This window comes from Symsagittifera roscoffensis, chromosome 2 (genome assembly GCF_963678635.1).
Source record: "Symsagittifera roscoffensis chromosome 2, txSymRosc1.1, whole genome shotgun sequence".
In the NCBI taxonomy this organism is placed as follows: Eukaryota; Metazoa; Xenacoelomorpha; order Acoela; family Convolutidae; genus Symsagittifera; species Symsagittifera roscoffensis.
In genome coordinates this window covers 49,314,715-49,332,546 of record NC_087063.1, presented here as the reverse complement: position 1 = coordinate 49,332,546, position 17,832 = coordinate 49,314,715, and positions in this window count along the sequence as shown.

Below are 17,832 nucleotides of genomic sequence, written 5' to 3'. Positions count from 1 at the left end.
TCAGTTGGTCATAAAACACTTTCACTAAAACCCACACAAAATGTTAAAACGAAAATAATCTTGAAAGATACTTTAGTTGAGGCACAACGTGATACATAATCAGGTATCTGAAAATCAGAATTACACACTGCATTGGATCACTTTAACGGTAGATTAAGTAAACAAATTACTTGAAAAACAACAAACTGCACTGTTTTTATTTATATTTTGTTCGCGGCGTAATTAAGGGCCCAAGTGCTATTGAAGCCACAAACGAGGCTCAATCAGTCACTGATTATTCTTAGGAGAGATCCACTCTCCATGACGCTCAAAAGTTGGTCTGTTGGAGCTTTTTTCTTGGTCATACAGTCAGCTAGCTGGAAGCGAGTTGGCAGCCATTTTATCAAGAGATTTTTCTCATCGATAACTTCACGTATAGCGGCTATATCGACGCGTAGCCGCTTCTCAGTCACGCCTTTTGCAGACTTCAATCAATCGTGCAGTTGCTTGCTATCAATTTACGCTTTCATATATAACTCTACACCCAGAATTTTATGTATTAAAACTGTTCAGAAACAAAGCGTTGTCAATCGCTTCTTGAAGAGCTAGCGTTTCTGCTGCTAGAAAACTTTTTGCTTTGCGCTTAACACGCTTAGAACTCCAGCCAATCAGATGAAAAATCTCAGTAATAGTTCTGAAAAGTCCAATGACATAACCTGCCTGAGAACCAACACCTGGGAGATTTTGAAACGCAGCATCGGAGAAAATATACAAGTTAAGAAGTCGTAATTGCGGCTTTTCTGTGAAGAAGAGTGGCCGGACAAGCAGTCCTTCTCATAAATCACTCGGTGTATCAGCTTGTTGGCAAAACTAGCGCGATCGACACGCATGCCATCACCATTGATAAATGTATCACCACTGAAACTGAGATCTGGCGTTGTGTGACTGCTGGGCCACTGAAGTTTACCAACAAGGCTTCTGAACGCTTCAACCTCACGTTCTGATAAAACATCATGAGTGCTTGGTTTAAAATCTATCTGAATTAAATTTTCAACGAACTTTTCTTGGGAAACAGAAATTGTACCGTCTGCCTCTTTCTTGATTGCCAGTCCAGTGAACATCAGAGGCAGTCTCGACTCTGAAACAATCGTGAAAGTACGTTTCAAAGGACTGAAAAAACTGTTCCTGATTTGATGAGTACCTGTGATCAGAAAATCAACCACGGGAGACAACACGAGGCTTTCCAGCTCTGATGAATCTGTCTTCACTGTGAACAGAGATGGTTCAGTTTCACATTGTTCAACCCGTAATCACTGAAAACTTTTAAAATTCTGGAAAACCAATGCTTGACATCTTTCAAGCCATAAACCGGTTTCTTAAGTCTCCAAAGTACATTTTGCTGTTCTGACGCAAGAGAAGGTCGTATGAATACGTCTCTGTTCAGCTTGTCACTCTGAAGAAATGCGGTTTTGACGTCAAGACTGACAATGTACCAGTTGAAGAATTCAGCAATCGACAGAAAAACGCGTATAACTTCACGTTTCATCACAAGCGACTCTTTATCATGTTTCGCGATATTTTTCTCCAGAAATCCTTTTGCCACCAGTCTTGTCTTGGGAACTTCTGAGCCATTTGCCGGTTTTTTAATGTCAGAACCCAACGAGTATCTATTATTTTCTGACCGCAGTCTGATACTGGTTCGTATACTCCTAACCCAAGCCAAGAGTCGAGTTTTTTCTTTTTCGCGGTTAAGAAATCTACATTAGCGGGAATTTCTGAGACAAAACAATCTTGTAATTCCTCGACGTGATCAATGTTGACAACGCGGTCAAAATCCACCCAGCCAACGCTCCCTTTCACATCTTCTGTTGACTCATAAATAACATTGTAACAATTTTTCCACTTCCCATTAGCTTTTTCAGCACGTCCATTGATAACTCCTTGGAAGTCTTCGATCTGTCCAAATTCGTTGACCGCAGTGAACTTTATTTTGTCCTTTTTCTTGAACTTTTTCGGAATTTCACGCTACTGATCAGAAATCACTTCTGGCACTTTGTCATTGGACTGCAAAATGGAAGTTCCTGTCTGATTTTTCTCCTCTGCAATCACCGCATCGTCAGCAGCGCCTGGTTCACAGATGCTCTCGTCCAAATTGACGATGTTGGGTTCCGGAATCACCTTCTCTTCAACAGAATCTGATACTGCTAACTGCTTTTCCGACCCTGGAACGTCAAATGAAGAGCAAAAAAATTCTGTTTTGTGGACTTTTGCAACTTGTCCTCCGTTTCTCACGTACAGAATTTTACCGTCTCCTCCGATAACTTTACCGGGGCCACTCTAGCGTCCAAAACGCCTATAAAACACGCAGTCGCCTACTTGAAAATGCTGTTTAGCGTTCCGTACGTTAAGCCTCAGTGCTCTGCGGAGACATTCACTGTGTTCTGCTTCAATATAGACCTTTCTAGCATTTTCAATTGCTCTGATCCGAGAAACCACGAACTCGGAAACACCATTAGACTCAAGTGCTGGCAATTTGGTCAGCACTATTTGAGTCTGGACAGTCTTTGACATAATGAAAAATTGATCCGCATGTCACACAACGTGTGATATGTCCCTGTTTGTTGCGTGAATTGGTTAGTTTCTCGACACCATCACCTTGCTTCTGCGTGTCACTCTTGCGATCGTCTTTGCGCTTATCCCACTTTCTGCTACTGTGCTTACCAGCAAAAAACGTTTCTTGCTTTACCCGTATTTCGCCTTCATCGGCACTCTCGCCAATTCCGACAAACTTACGACGAAGAACTCGTTTAACATCGGAGTACTTCAAAGAAGTAACAGCAGAAAGTAACATTTGTTTCGGGGACTGTCGTAAATTAGCAACTTCTAGCAGCTTGCAACCCTGAATCTCTTCTGGCAGCGAGAAACTATGTCTTTTCAGCTTCGTGTAGCGCCTTTCAAACTCAATAAGAAAAGAAGACATCAATAAATCCCCTCTTCTGAACACTCCAAAATTGTGATACGCTTCATAGGCACTGTCCACTGATTCTTTCTGAAAATTGGCATCCATCACAGCCAAGAGAGCTTCAATCCCCTCCTCGCTGTTAAGCTGATCGACACTGACAGATATGGCTACTTCTTTGTACTGGCCTGTCAGAGGCAACGTGACAGCAAGTGCTCGTTTCGCTTTAGCTATATCCGTCATTCTTCGCCAAATGTCGACTTCAGAACGCCAACTGTCGACTTCAGAACGCCACCATCACTCAGAGATGGTGGACTCTTGTAAGATGCCATTACAAACTACCTCCTACTACCATTGTTAAAATGAAAATAGTCTTGAAAGATACTTTAATTGAGGCACAACGGGATACACAATCTGAAAATAAGAATTACATACTGCATTGGAACACTTTAACGGTAGACTAAGTTAACAAAACACTTGACAATTAACACAAAACACATCGTTCCTGATGGTACAAATAGGATTTCACCAATTCTGATCATCATTGATTGTTGCCAAAATTCTTGCATGATTGCACTCGATTGCAATCGCAATGGATTTTTGAAAAGCCCTGATCTGATGGCTTCCTAAATTAGTCTATCATCACTAGAAATTTACTAATCGCTGTCATGCAGATAATCTGTTTGTCCCTTTGCACTATTTAATTGGGATAAAACATTTACCCACCTTTCACGAGCTTTCGGCATGCCTGGCCAGTCAGAACAATGGAAATTTTCAGGCTCACTGTCAAACCTTGATGACCCCAATACTCAAATTGGTATACGTGCCGTAGAAAAATGATGTTGCGCTTACATAGGATTCTGTCCTCTTCCTTTTCATGCTTGCTACAACTCAATCTTCCAATTAAAGAATAATCTTTGTTTCTTCTATTGCTTATAGAAAATATCCACGATTTTCTAATTTTTTTATACCCTCCTTTTTTTCTATGTCTTCATCTTCCGAGACAGGTTGCTGGTCATCTGCTTTTTTGTTCCCTCAAGAGATCGATAGTCTGTATCTGACTTTCTCATGTTCCTCAAAAACGTTTGAAATTTAGTTGATTTCCCCACCAGGGAGAGAAAAACACTGGACTTGGTTTTTGTACTGGGCGAGTTGGCCATACTCAATGTGTGTTCATTTAGTGGACTGTATGCACCTCTATCGGATGATAAGCCAGTGGTAATTGTAACAGAGCACAAAAGTCTTGAGCGCTCTAGCTCTCCAAGCGCAAAAATGTCGTTCAGCTATTGCTCCATTGACATCGAAGGCTTGAATGATGATATCAAGGAACGAGCTTTTAGTCCAGTTTGCTGGTCAAACCCAGATGTATTGCTAAAAGAATGGTACCAGTGGGTGTTTGAAAAATTATGGAAGTTCGTGCCGAGGCGTAGACAGCACCGAGCCAGCCTACCCCTGCGGATAAAACCCGAAACGTCGCACCTGATGAAGAAACTCAACACCCAGAAAAAAAAAGAAGCTTAATGAACTCAAAGTAAATCGTCTGCAGCTCGGAAATCATGATAGAATAGAACGCGACAGACTGGAATACGAAGAAGGTCTCTACGGTAAACGTTATGCGCCATCATTGTTCAAGTAATCTCAAAAAAGAAAACCTCCCTTCGGTCATGCACTACTGCAATGTTCTGGCAAATTCTGATGAACAAAAAGCTCAGCTTCTAGCTACATTTTTCGAAAAAAATTCTGTAGTTTCCATCATTTCGCCGGTCATGCAATCCGATGCCTCAAACCACTGCATAACATCGTTTGTTGTTGAACAGGCTCGGATTGAAAAGATTCTTATTAGTCTAGATGTGAAGAAATACTGTGATCCCGATGACTTGCCCGCAGCTTTTCTCAAAAATGTGTTTCAAACCATATCGAAGTCTCTTTCTCAACTATTCAAAAAGATAAGAGAAACTTCTAAGTTCCCCAAACAAGGGAAGTGTGCAACTGTTGTTCCTATTTTCAAGAAAGCGGACAAGAGGAACATCGCACACTACCGTCAAGTTTCTCTGCTACCAGTAGTGTCTAAATTGTTCGAACGATGTATATTCATTGATCTGTACGACTACATGATAGAACAGCTAAATGATGCTCAGCACGGGTTCAGGAAGGGGCGTTGGTGCATCACTCAACTTCTGGTTTATCTTGACAAAGTATACAAAAGCGTCGCCACCGGCGAAGAAGTACAAGTGGTGTACACAAATTTCGAAAAGGCTTTTGACAAAGTTGACCATGGTGTTCTTCTCCAAAAACTTTATCGTGTTGGCGTCCGTGGAAAGCTTCTAAAACTGTTGAAGTCTTATCTATCTGGTAGAACGCAGCGCGTCAAGGTGAATGATATGTTTTCGCGGATAACAAGAGTCACTAGTGGAGTTCCACAGGGCTCTCTCCTGGGACCATTGCTCTTTCTTATTCTGATCAATGACCTATCGGACTCATGTGATTTCACCTGGCCCCTGTTGTGCGCTGACGATTCCAAGTTGGTTAGCTGTGGGCTACCTGCTAGCAACCTACAATGTGATGTTGACAAGCTGTTCAACTGGTGCCGTGAATCTAATCTAACTGTGAACCCTGCCAAGTCCAATAGACTTTGCTTCCTGCATTCATCAGAGACTGAAATTTGAATGAATGACACCGTCCTTGCTCCTGTCGACTTGCAGAAAGATCTTGGTCTACTTATCACACCCGACTTGAAGTGGCATCAACACGTAAACTTCAAATGTCAAAAAGCCCTTAGCGCTTTTTTCATGCTACGTCGCAGTTCTCCCAATCTGTCAACCGCATCTAAGTTAGATTTGCACAAGTCATTGATTCTCCCGCAGTTAATGTATGCTTCCACGTGCTGCTATCCAGATCTCGGTTACCTGAAAAAACTTGAGACAGTGCAAATAAAAAGTGTTACGATGGTGCACTGGTTTTTCAAATTATCATGATGCTCTTAGTGCTTCTAACGTTCTACCATTGAGTCTGTATCTACAGTTTACTGATTTAATGCAGCTTTCTAAATTATTGAGTGGTGCTGTTGATATTGATGTTTGTAGATACCTCGCAGTCACAGCTCACAGCTACGGCACGCGACTATTCCAGCGAATTTGTTTTGATGTTCGCAAACCACGAAGAAAAGTGTGCCAGCAGAATTTTTGGTACAGAGCTCCCACACTTGCTAGTAAATTGCCCATCATGGTTGAATTCATTGAGCCCATTGGGCTGAAATGATGTTTGCTTCGCTATTTTTGGACTTACTTTCGTGACAACTACCATCATGATTTGAGCTCTACTTGGCGCTTATAAGCGGTTTTGTGCGCAATTGTTCTCTTGATTTAGGAGGAAAATCCTTTGTCTATTTTGTACACATGAATTTCATTTAATAATCATAATAATAATAATAATCATAATAATAATAATCATAATAATAGTATCTTTGACTTTTTGGAGCTGAGCGCAGCCACATTTTCGGGTAAAATTTTGCTCTTATGATCTTTCAAGCGCAATTTTCCTCTGGGGCATAAGTGCTTGAATAGTTTTGGGTCTGCACAGATCACTCAGCGTTTTTTGTCTCTGGGTGCTTGTTTGCGTACACCTGGTTAGAAACCTTTTTCGGCACGTACTCAGGATGAAAGCACGTCGTTGCTTCTTCTCTTACGATTAGCATCGTGAAAGGACTGGTACCTGTCGTGAAGTGTTTGAGTACTGCTATGCTCTCCGATTGCCTCGGGCAAGTTTTTATACCAATGTATCGTGTACGTGTGCCTTGAGCTTTTTAAATTCAAAAACTTTACTGATTTACCGATTTGGTCTCTCAGCCAGTCCATTCTTCTTTGAAAAATAGGTTGTTGAGTGCACTTGCGGTATGTATCTGTGACCTCTTCATCAGCGCATAATGTCAAGTCTGTTGCGAAAAATATTGCGATTTCAGACAGAAACGTAATGGGACAACCATTTCTCGAGTTTCAGTGTGCTATCAGTTGGTCACAAAACACTTCCACTAAAACCCACACAAAATGTTAAAACGAAAACAGTCTTGAAAGATACTTTAGTTGAGGCACAACGTGATACATAATCAGGTATCTGAAAATCAGAATTACACACTGCATTGGATCACTTTAACGGTAGATTAAGTAAACAAATTACTTGAAAAATAACAAACTGCACTGTTTTCATTTTTATTTTGTTCGAGGCGTAATTAACGGCTCAAGTGCTATTAAAGCCACAAACGCGTCTCAATCAGTCACTGATTACTCTAAGGAGATATCCACTTTCCATGACGCTCAAAAGTTGGTCTGTTGGAGCTGTTTTCTTGGTCATACAGTCAGCTAGCTGGAAGCGGTTGGCAGCCATTTTATCAAGAGATTTTTCTCATCGATAACTTTACGTATGGCGGCTATATCGACGCGTAGCCGCTTCTCAGTTACGCCTTTCGCAGACTTCAATGATCCGTGCAGTTGCTTGCTACCAATTTACGCTATCATATCGAACTCTACCGGCAGAATTTTATTTAAAAATGCTTTTCAGAAACAAAGCCTTGTCAATCGCTTCTTGAAGAGCTAGCGTTTCTGCTGCTAGAGTACTTTTTGCTATGCGCTTAACACGCTTAGAACTCCAGCCAATCAGATGAAAATCTCAGTAATAGTTCTGAAAAGTCCAATGACATAACCTGCCTGAGAACTACCACCTGGGAGATTTTGAAACGCAGCATCGGAGAAAATACACAGGTTTAGAAATCGTAATTGCGGCTTTTCTCTGAAGAAGAGTGACCTGAAAAGCAGTTTACAGTCCTTCTCATAAGTCACCCGGTGTATCAGCTTGTTGGCAAAATTTGCGCGATCGACACGCATGCCATCACAATTGATAATTGTATTAGCACTAAAATTGAGATCCGGCCTTTTGTGACTGCTGAACCACTGAAGTTTACCAACAAGGCTTCTGAACGCTTCAATCTCACGTTCTGATAAAACATCATGAGTGGCTGGTTTAAAATCTATCTGAACTAAATTTTCAACGAAGTTTTTTTGGGAAACAGAAGTTGTACCGTCTGCTTCTTTCTTGATTGCCAGTCCAGTGAACATCAGAGGCAGTATCGACTCTGAACCAATCGTGAAAGTACGTTTCAAAGAACTGACAAAACTGTTCCTGATTTGATGAGTACCTGTGATCGGAAAATCAACCACGTGAGACAACACGAGGCTTTCCAGCGCTGATGAATCTGTCTTCACTGTGAACAAAAATGGTTCAGTTTCACATTTTTTCAACCCGTAATCTTGCAAAATTCTGGAGAACCAATGCTTAGACGCATCTTTCAAGCCATAAACCGGTTTGTTAAGTCTCCAAAGTACATTTTACTGTTCTGACGCAAGAGCAGGTCGTATGAATACGTCTCTGTTCAGCTTGTCACTCTGAAGAAATGCGGTGTTGACGTCAAGACTGACAATTTACCAGTTGAAGAATTCAGCAATCGACAGAAAAATGCGTTTAACTTCACGTTTCACCACAGGCGATTCTTTATCATGTTTCGTGATATTTTTCTCCAGAAATCCTCTTGCCACCAGTGTTGCCTTGTATCTATTGTTTTCTGACCGCAGTCTGATACTGGTTCGTATACTCCTAACCCAAGCCAAAAGTCGAGTTCTTTCTTTTTCGCGGTTAAGAAATCTACATTAGTGGGAATTTCTGAGACAAAACATTCTTGTAATTCCTCGATGTGATCAATGTTGTCAACGCGGTCAAAATCAACCCAGCCAACGCTCCCTTTCACATCTCCTGTTGACTCACAAAGAACATTGTAACAATTTTTCCACTTCCCATTAGCTTTTTCAGCACGTCGATCGATAACTCCTTGGAATTCTCGATCTGTCCAAATTCGTTGGCCGCAGTGAACTTTATTTTGTCGTTTTTCTTGATCTTTTTCGGAATTTCACGCTTCTGATCAGAAATCACTTCTGGCACTTTGTCATTGGACTGCAAAATGGAAGTTTCTGTTTGAATTTTCTCCTCTGCAATCACCGCATCGTCAGCAGCGCCTGGTTCACAGATACTCTCGTCCAAATTGACGGTGTTGGGTTCCAGAATCACCTTCTCTTCAACAGAATTTGATACTGCTAACTGCTTTTCCGACCCTGGAACGTCAAATGAAGAGCAAGAAAGGTCTGTTTCGTGGACTTTTGCAACTTGTCCTCCGTTTCTCGTCTTTTGCAACTTGTCCTCCGTTTCTCGTCCGATAACTTTACCGGGGCCACTCTAGCGTCCAAAACGCCTATAAAACACGCAGTCGCCTACTTGAAAATGCTGTTTAGCGTTCCGTACGTTAAGCATCAGTGCTCTTCGGAGACATTCACTGTGTTCTGCTTCAATATAGACCTTTCTAGCATTTTCAATTGCTCTGATCCGAGAAACCACGAACTCGGAAACACCATTAGACTCAAATGCTGGCAATTTGGTCAGCACTATTTGAGTCTGGACAGTCTTTGACATAATGAAAAATCGATCCGCATGTCACGCAACGTGTGATATGTCCCTGTTTGTTGCGTGAATTGGTTAGTTTCTCGACACCATCACCTTGCTTCTGCGTGTCACTCTTGCGATCGTCTTTGCGCTTATCCCACTTTCTGCTACTGTGCTTACCAGCAAAAAACGTTTCTTGCTTTACCCGTATTTCACCTTCATCGGCACTCTCGCCAATTCCGACAAACTTACGACGAAGAACTCGTTTAACATCGGAGTACTTCAAAGAAGTAACAGCAGAAAGTAACATTTGTTTCTGGGACTGTCGTAATTAGCAACTTCTAGCAGCTTGCAACCCTGAATCTCTTCTGGCAGCGAGAGACTATGTCTTTTCAGCTTCGTGTAGCGCCTTTCAAACTCAATAAGAAAAGAAGACATCAATAAATCCCCTCTTCTGAACACTCCAAAATTGTGATACGCTTCATAGGCACTGTCCACTGATTCTTTCTGAAAATTGGCATCCATCACAGCCAAGAGAGCTTCAATCCCCTCCTCGCTGTTAAGCTGATCGACACTGACAGATATGGCTACTTCTTTGTACTGGCCTGTCAGAGGCAACGTGACAGCAAGTGCTCGTTTCGCTTTAGCTATATCCGTCATTCTTCGCCAAATGTCGACTTCAGAACGCCAACTGTCGACTTCAGAACGCCACCATCACTCAGAGATGGTGGACTCTTGTAAGATGCCATTACAAACTACCTCCTGCTACCATTGTTAAAATGAAAATAGTCTTGAAAGATACTTTAACTGAGGCACAACGGGATGATTGCCAAAAATCTTGCATGATTGCACTCGATTGCAATCGCGATTGATTTTCGAACAGCCCTGATCTGATGGCTTCCTAAATTAGTCAGTCTATCAACACTAGAAATTTACTGCGTCTAATCGCCGTCATGCAGATAACCTGTTTGTCCCTTTGCACTATTTAATTGGGATAAAACATTTACCCACCTTTCACGAGCTTTCGGCATGCCTGGCCAGTCAGAAATATGGAGATTTTCAGGCTCATTGTCAACCTTGATGACCCATTTAGTCGTAAAGTCCAAAAATACTCAAATTGGTATACAAGCCGTAGAAAAATGATTTTGCGCTTACATAAGATTCTGTCCTCTTCCTTTTTCATGCTTGCTACAACTCAATCTTCCAATTAAAGAATAATCTTTGTTTCTTCTATTGCGTATAGAAAATATCCACGATTTTCTAAATCTTTTTATACCCTCCTTTTTTTCTATGTCTTCATCCTCCGAGACAGATTGCTGGTCATCTGTTTTTTTTGTTCCCTCAAGAGATCGATAGTCTGTATCTGACTTTCTCATGTTTGTTCAGTGTTCTCATTTCGCGATTCGGAAATTCAGGTTGTTGCTTACTCTGCTGATCAGGCTCTAGATTTATTCTCGTTTGTTTCGTATTGTGTCAGTCGATAGCTATTGTCCTGTCGTCTAGACCCATCGTCCACCAGCAAAATTTTGAATGAATTTTCCACCTCTACCCACTCAGGGTTGCTGAATGCTCGCCCAAAAAAATTCCCTGAGACAGCTAATTGCTCAAGACTACCGACTCCTTAGATGCAGATCATTGTCATGCCTTGCCATTTTATTTTTGAAAGTGGCCCTCTGGCTATTCCTTTCAATGATATGTTGCTCATTTTTACCACTGGAGTTTTTTTTTTACAAAAAAGATGATTTCGCTATTTTTTTTAGATCATCTTCCAAGTTGTGCTTCTCTTTCGGGGTTTTTATCTAGTTTTTTAAAGTGGTAAGCTCTGGTCTATGTAGTGACACGTTTGAATGTTTCTTTATTTTTTCCTGTGCTGTTTTTCTATTATACGCATACATGGAAGTTTTAATTTGACAGTGCCATCCTAGAATTGTGCCAGATCATAGCTCTTTGTTTCAACAGTTTTTTAGACCAAGTCAGACGTAAGCAGCCACACGTGTAGTAGTTTCAAAATGAATTCTGTGTTTGAGACAAGGGGTCCGTGCCCCGATTAGTTGTTCCGTTCAGATAACAGTTGCGCTTCTGCAAAGTATTTGCTTGAAAATCACTCGTCAACTTCCAGGTCAGGTGCACTTATTCTGTTCATTGTAGAACTCAAACGTAGTCCAGAATATTCATAGAAGGCGTCGTTCCAGGACATTCCATTCTCCTAAGTCGACTCTCAACACATTGGCAAGGCAACAGGTTTGCTACATGAAACTCGCTCATTTTATGATTTCCCTGCACGCCTCAGCTTACACAGGTCAAGTGATAAAACTAACAATGATCAAAATAGAAACTATCAATAGTTAAACTACTTCGAATAATACTTTTATTCGAACAGCTAAGAATCTTTTAAACTGTTTTAAAATTTAATATAAAAAACAGTTGCACATTGCTGTTTTATTTTCATCAAGATTAGTTAATGTTTTGTAAAATTTTTGACAATGCACTTTGTTGCAAAAACGTTTGAAATTTAGTTGATTTTCCCACCAGGGAGAGAAAAACACTGGACTTGGTTTTTGTACTGGGCGAGTTGGCCATACTCAATGTGTGTTCATTTAGTGGACTGTATGCACCTCTATCGGATGATAAGCCAGTGGTAATTGTAACAGAGCACAAAAGTCTTGAGCGCTCTAGCTCTCCAAGCGCAAAAATGTCGTTCAGCTATTGCTCCATTGACATCGAAGGCTTGAATGATGATATCAAGGAACGAGCTTTTAGTCCAGTTTGCTGGTCAAACCCATATGTATTGCTAAAAGAATGGTACCAGTGGGTGTTTGAAAAATTATGGAAGTTCGTGCCGAGGCGTAGACAGCACCGAGCCAGCCTACCCCTGCGGATAAAACCCGAAACGTCGCACCTGATGAAGAAACTCAACACCCAGAAAAAAAAAGAAGCTTAATGAACTCAAAGTAAATCGTCTGCAGCTCGGAAATCATGATAGAATAGAACGCGACAGACTGGAATACGAAGAAGGTCTCTACGGTAAACGTTATGCGCCATCATTGTTCAAGTAATCTCAAAAAAGAAAACCTCCCTTCGGTCATGCACTACTGCAATGTTCTGGCAAATTCTGATGAACAAAAAGCTCAGCTTCTAGCTACATTTTTCGAAAAAAATTCTGTAGTTTCCATCATTTCGCCGGTCATGCAATCCGATGCCTCAAACCACTGCATAACATCGTTTGTTGTTGAACAGGCTCGGATTGAAAAGATTCTTATTAGTCTAGATGTGAAGAAATCCTGTGATCCCGATGACTTGCCCGCAGCTTTTCTCAAAAATGTGTTTCAAACCATATCGAAGTCTCTTTCTCAACTATTCAAAAAGATAAGAGAAACTTCTAAGTTCCCCAAACAATGGAAGTGTGCAACTGTTGTTCCTATTTTCAAGAAAGCGGACAAGAGGAACATCGCACACTACCGTCAAGTTTCTCTGCTACCAGTAGTGTCTAAAGTGTTCGAACGATGTATATTCATTGATCTGTACGACTACATGATAGACCAGCTAAATGATGCTCAGCACGGGTTCAGGAAGGGGCGTTGGTGCATCACTCAACTTTTGGTTTATCTTGACAAATTATACAAAAGCGTCGCCACCGGCGAAGAAGTACAAGTGGTGTACACATATTTCGAAAAGGCTTTTGACAAAGTTGACCATGGTGTTCTTCTCCAAAAACTTTATCGTGTTGGCGTCCGTGGAAAGCTTCTAAAACTGTTGAAGTCTTATCTATCTGGTAGAACGCAGCGCGTCAAGGTGAATGATATGTTTTCGCGGATAACAAGAGTCACTAGTGGAGTTCCACAGGGCTCTCTCCTGGGACCATTGCTCTTTCTTATTCTGATCAATGACCTATCGGACTCATGTGATTTCACCTGGCCCCTGTTGTGCGCTGACGATTCCAAGTTGGTTAGCTGTGGGCTACCTGCTAGCAACCTACAATGTGATGTTGACAAGCTGTTCAACTGGTGCCGTGAATCTAATCTAACTGTGAACCCTGCCAAGTCCAATAGACTTTGCTTCCTGCATTCATCGGAGACTGAAATTTGAATGAATGACACCGTCCTTGCTCCTGTCGACTTGCAGAAAGATCTTGGTCTACTTATCACAACCGACTTGAAGTGGCATCAACACGTAAACTTCAAATGTCAAAAAGCCCTTAGCGCTTTTTTCATGCTACGCCGCAGTTCTCCCAATCTGTCAACCGCATCTAAGTTAGATTTGCACAAGTCATTGATTCTCCCGCAGTTTATGTATGCTTCCACGTGCTGCTATCCAGATCTGGGTGACCTGAAAAAACTTGAGACAGTGCAAATAAAAAATGTTACGATGGTGCACTGGTCTGCCAAATTATCATGATCTTAGTAGATACCTCGCAGTCACCGCTCATAGCTACGGCACGCGACTAGTCGACCGAATTTGTTTTGATGTTCTCAAACCACGAAGAAAAGTGTGCGAGCAGAGTTTTTAGTACAGAGCTCCCACACTTGCTAATAAATTGCCCACCATGGTTAACTTCATTGAGCCCATCAGGCTGAAATGGCGTTTGCTTCGCTATTTTTGGACTCACTTTCGTGACACATACCATCATGATTTGAGCTCTACTTAGCGCTTATAAGCTGTTTTGTGCGCATTTGTTCTCTTGGTTTAGGAGGAAACTCCTTTGTGTATTTTGTACACATGAGTTTTTTTAAATAATAATAATAATAATAATCATAATCATAATAATAATAATCATAATAATAATAATCATAATAATAGTATCTTTGACTTTTTTGAGCTTAGCGCAGCCACATTTTCGGGTAAAATTTTGCTCTTATGATCTTTCAAGCGCAATTTTCCTCTGGGGCATAAGTGCTTGAATAGTTTTGGGTCTGCACAGATCACTCAGCGTTTTTTGTCTCTGGGTGCTTGTTTGCGTACACCTGGTTAGAAACCTTTTTCGGCACGTACTCAGGATGAAAGCACGTCATTGCTTCTTCTCTTACGATTAGCATCGTGAAAGGACTGGTACCTGTCGTGAAGTGTTTGAGTACTGCTATGCTCTCCGATTGCCTCGGGCAAGTTTTTATACCAATGTATCGTGTACGTGTGCCTTGAGCTTTTTAAATTCAAAAACTTTACTGATTTACCGATTTGGTCTCTCAGCCAGTCCATTCTTCTTTGAAAAATAGGTTGTTGAGTGCACTTGCGGTATGTATCTGTGACCTCTTCATCAGCGCATAATGTCAAGTCTGTTGCGAAAAATATTGCGATTTCAGACAGAAACGTAATGGGACAACCATTTCTCGAGTTTCAGTGTGCTATCAGTTGGTCACAAAACACTTCCACTAAAACCCACACAAAATGTTAAAACGAAAACAGTCTTGAAAGATACTTTAGTTGAGGCACAACGTGATACATAATCAGGTATCTGAAAATCAGAATTACACACTGCATTGGATCACTTTAACGGTAGATTAAGTAAACAAATTACATTAAAAATAACAAACTGCACTGTTTTCATTTTTATTTTGTTCGAGGCGTAATTAACGGCTCAAGTGCTATTAAAGCCACAAACGCGTCTCAATCAGTCACTGATTACTCTAAGGAGATATCCACTTTCCATGACGCTCAAAAGTTGGTCTGTTGGAGCTGTTTTCTTGGTCATACAGTCAGCTAGCTGGAAGCGGTTGGCAGCCATTTTATCAAGAGATTTTTCTCATCGATAACTTCATGTATAGCGGCTATATCGACGCGTAGCCGCTTCTCAGTCACGCCTTTCGCAGACTTCAATGAATCGTGCAGTTGCTTGCTATCAATTTACTCTATCATTTCAAACTCTACATCCAGAATTTTATTTTAAAATGCTGTTCAGAGACAAAGCGGGGTCAATCGCATCTTGAAGAGCTAGCGTGTCTGCTGCTAGAGTACTTTTTGCTATGCGCTTAACCCGCTTAGAATTCCAGCCAATCAGATGAAAAGTCTCAGTAATAGTTCTGAAAAGTCCAATGACATAACCTGCCTGAGAACCACCATCTGGGAGATTTTGAAACGCAGCATCGGAGAAAAAACACAGGTTTAGAAGTCGTAATTGCGGCTTTTCTGTGAAGAAGAGTGGCCTGAAAATCAGTTTACAGTCTTTCTCATAAATCACCCGGTGTATCAGCTTGTTGGCAAGTTTAGCGCGATCGACACGCATGCCATCACAATTGATAATTGTATCAACACTGAAACTGAGATCCGGCGTTGTGTGACTGCTGAGTCACTGAAGTTTACCAACAAGGCTTCTGAACGCTTCAACCTCACGTTCTGATAAAACATCATGAGTGTCTGGTTCAAAATCCAACTGAACCAAATTTTCAACGAACTTTTCTTGGTAAAACCGAAATTGTACCGTCTGCTTCTTTCTTGATTGCCAGTCCAGTGATTATCAGAGGCAGTCTCGACTCTGAACCAATCGTGAAAGTACGTTTCAAAGAACTGAAAAAACTGTTCCTGATTTGATGAGTACCTGTGATCAGAAAATCATCCACGTGAGACAATACGAGGCTTTCCAGCTCTGATGAATCTGTCTTCATTGTGAACAGAGATGGTTCAATTTCACATTGTTTCAACCCGTAATCACTGAAAACTTGCAAAAGTTTGGAGAACCAATGCTTAGACGCATCTATCAAGCCATGAATTGGTTTCTTTAGTCTCCAAAGTACATTTTGCTGCTCTGACGCAGGAGGAGGTCGTATGAATACGTCTCTGTTCAGCTTGTCACTCTGAAGAAATGCGGTTTCGACATCAAGACTGACAAGTTACCAGTTGAAGAATTCAGCAATCGACAGAAAAATGCCTATAAATTCACGTGTCAAAACAGGCGATTCTTTCTTATGTTTCGCGATACTTTTCTCCAGAAATCCTCTTGCCACCAGTCTTGCCTTGGGAACTTCTGAGCCATCTGCCAGTTTTTTTAATATCAGAACCCAACGAGTATCTATTGTTTTCTGGCCGCAGTCTGATACTGGTTCATATGCTCCTAACCCAAGCCAAGAGTCGAGTTCTTTCTTTTTCGAGGGTAAGAAATCTACATTAGTGGGAATACCTGAGACAAATTATTCTTGTAATTCCTCGACGTGATCATTGTTGTCAACGCGATCAAAATCCACCAGCCAACGCTCCGTTTCACATTTTCTGGTGACTCATAAAGAACATTGTAACAGTTTTTCCGCTTCCCATTAGCTTTTCCAGCACGTCCATCGATAACTCCTTGGATGTCTACGATCTGTCCAAATTCGTTGGCCGCAGTGAACTTTATTTTGTCGTTTTTCTCGAACTTTTTCGAAATTTCACGCATCTGATCAGAAATCACTTCCGGCACTTTGTCGTTGGACTGCAAAATGGAAGTTCCTGTCTGAATTTTCTCCTCTGCAATCACCGCATCGTCAGCAGCTCCTGTTTTACAGATGCTCTCGTCCAAATTGACGGTGTTGGGTTCCAAAATCACCTTCTCTTCAACAGAATCTGATACTCCTAACTGCTTTTCCGACCCTGGAACGTCAAATGAAGAGCACGAAAGGTCTGTTTCGTGGACTTTTGCAACTTGTTGTCCTCCGTTTCTTGCGTAAAGAATTTTACCGTCTCGTCCGATAACTTTACCGGGGCCACTCTAGCGTCCAAAACGCCTATGAAACACGCAGTCGCCTACTTAAAAATGCTGTTTAACGTTCCGTATTTTGTGCCTCAGTGCTCTGCGGGTACGTTCACTGTGTTCTGCTTCAATGTAGAACTTCGCACACCACCACCTTGCTTCTGCGTGTCACTCTTGCGATCGTCTTTGCGCTTATCCCACTATCTGCTACTGTGCTTACCAGCAAAAAACGCTTCTTACTTTACCCGTATTTCGCCTTCATCGGCACTCTCGCCAATTCCGAAAAACGTACGACGAAGAACTCGCTTAACATCGGAGTACTTCAAAGAAGTAACAGCAGAAATTGACATTGGTTTCTGGGACTGTTGTTAATCAGCAACTTCTAGCAACTTGCGACCCTGAATCTCTTCTGGCAGCGGGAGACTATGACTTTTCAGCTTCGTGTAGCGCCTTTCAAACTCAATAAGAAAAGAAGACACCAATAAATCCCCTCTTCTGAACACTTCGAAATTGTGATACGCTTCATAGGCACAGTCCACTGATTCTTTCTGAAAATTGGCATCCATCACAGCCAAGAGAGCTTCCATCCCCTCCTCGATGTTAGGCTGATCGACACTGACAAATATGCCTACTTCTTTGTACTGGCCTGTCAGAGACAACGTGACAGCAAGTGCTTGTTTCGCTTTAGCTATATCCGTCATTCTTCGCCAAATGTTGACTTCAGAACGCCAACTGTCGTAAGATACACCATCACTCAGAG